We start from the raw sequence: 2,084 nt of genomic DNA, 5'->3' as shown, positions 1-2,084 counted from the left end.
CAACATAGTAAAGAAATCCCAATGGATTTAATCAATCTAGCTAATCATGTTCATTATCAAAATACACAAGAATTCAATTACAATAAAGAGTAAAGGTAGAGAAAACCCGATTACACCCTTGGATGAGAGTAAACAACCCCAATTCGTCTTACTCAATCTTGAATCGATCCTTGTTCCTCTTGCTCAATTTGAAAACCAATCAACGAACCTTGCCCAATCTTCAATCCTTGAAGGGAATCTGATTGAAACTTTGATCCAAGTCTCCTTTTCCCTTGGTTTCAGCTCAGAAAACCCTTAGGGAGAGAAAAATTAGGGTTTGGGACGTTCTCCCCCGCTCTCTTTTTTCTTTCCTCTCTTCATTCTTTTAATTAATTCCCCCTGTTGCCGCCAACACGGCCGTGTCCCTAGACGTGTTGGGAACACGGTTTGGTGTTCCTGGCCGTGTTACTCTCTGTAGTCATGCTCCATAAGATCTACTTCTTCTTTGATGTTCAACATGGCCGTGTTAGTTCCCGTGTTGGGAACACGGCCAGTGTTGCAACCAACACGGCCCTGTTCAGCTTCCTCATGCTCGTACTTAGCTTGTTTCGGCGTCCAATTATGCTCCAATTCTTCCCTTTATCATCCTTTGACTTCTTTTGGACCTAATGCACACAAACAGACGCATAGGGTGAGTGTTGGGACCAATTCACATCCAAATGTCCATAAAATCAATCTTAAAAACCCCATTTAGATGTGTGTATTTTACGCACATCATGGATCCATGCTAGTTGACTTAGATGCATCCTTGGTTACATCATATTTCTTCCAAACTTGGCTTCCTTTGTGCATTAAATCGAAAAGTTTGTTCTTGATCTTGAAAGAAAAGATTGGAGTCCCTTTGAAATTGAGAATATTAGTCTTGGTAATGAGGTTGATTTTGATTTCTCAATAATTATGGTAGGTTTTGGTCATTGTATTTCCAAGAAAAATTTGAATGGTTTCTCTAACCTGTATTATATGTATTGGAATAAGGGTCATTCATAGGATACATGGGTTGGTAAGAACCCATCAAATTTGTTTGGTCATACATATTTTCTCTGTAATTATCAAAAGATGAATAAACATTAGCACCATGACCATAAATACCACAAATACCGCATACCTTATTATTTGGTGAGTTTTTTTATTGAAGTAAGCATCTTAACTTGCTTAGTCAATTCAACCAATTGCATTGTCATCTTACTACTAGCTACTACTTCATTTACTTCTACTCTCTTTATCCTCACACTCCTTTGTTGAAAATTGACTCCTAACGTCTCAAAGATGTTATAAACCTCATCAGGTGTCCTTTCTAATATAACACCCCCAACTTCATTATGAACCATACATTGATATTGTTGGGTCAATCCATTACAAAAAATAATTGGCTGATTATTGGGAGTGGGAATCCATGGTGTGGGCATTGTAATAAAAGTGATTTGAAGCGATCCCATGCTTCATGAAAAGATTCAACATTCTCTTGATAAAAATTAGAAATCTCACCTCTTAATTCTTTAGTCTTTTGCTGTGAGTAAAATCTACTCATAAACTTTTAATAAATTTCATTCCAATTTCTCAAAGAATTAGGAGGCAAGGTCATTAACCAAGCATTTGCTCTTTCTTTCAATGAATAAGGGAAACACTTCATTCTTAGTTGATCTTCATTAAGTCCAGATAATGGGAAAGTATGAACTATGACATAAAATTCTCTAATGAATGTTAATGCATCCTCACTAGGCATACCATAAAATAAAGCAAGCATATTAAAATGAATGCTCTTAAGTTCATAATTCCTAGATGCATCACCTAGAATTATGCATGAAGTAATATTACCAATTATAGGCAATGCATAATCTTTCATAGCTATTCGCCTTTTAGCTCCTACTTCTCTTGGTGGGTTTGCCATGATATCAACTTCTTCCATTGATTCTTCTTCTAATTGTTTCCTGCTAAGCATACAAAACAAAAGAAAATTTCAGATTTAAAAAAAAAACTTAAAAATAAAATTAACAAACAGAACAAAAACACATAAACAAAACTATAAAATACAAAACATACAAACA

At 35.4% G+C, this 2,084-nt stretch overlaps 1 non-coding gene across 1 annotated transcript; it reads left to right on the top strand.

Annotated features, from left to right (window-relative positions):
- Positions 1 to 1,427: 1,427 nt before the first annotated feature.
- LOC112534883 lies at positions 1,428 to 1,535 on the top strand. The gene has a single exon (XR_003079115.1). It is a non-coding gene; the product is annotated as a small nucleolar RNA R71 (small nucleolar RNA).
- The last annotated feature ends 549 nt before the right edge of the window (positions 1,536 to 2,084 follow it).

This window comes from Ricinus communis, chromosome 9 (genome assembly GCF_019578655.1).
Source record: "Ricinus communis isolate WT05 ecotype wild-type chromosome 9, ASM1957865v1, whole genome shotgun sequence".
Lineage (NCBI taxonomy): Eukaryota > Viridiplantae > Streptophyta > Magnoliopsida > Malpighiales > Euphorbiaceae > Ricinus > Ricinus communis.
Note: the sequence above shows the minus strand (reverse complement) of the source record. Positions and strands in the feature narration are given on the sequence as shown.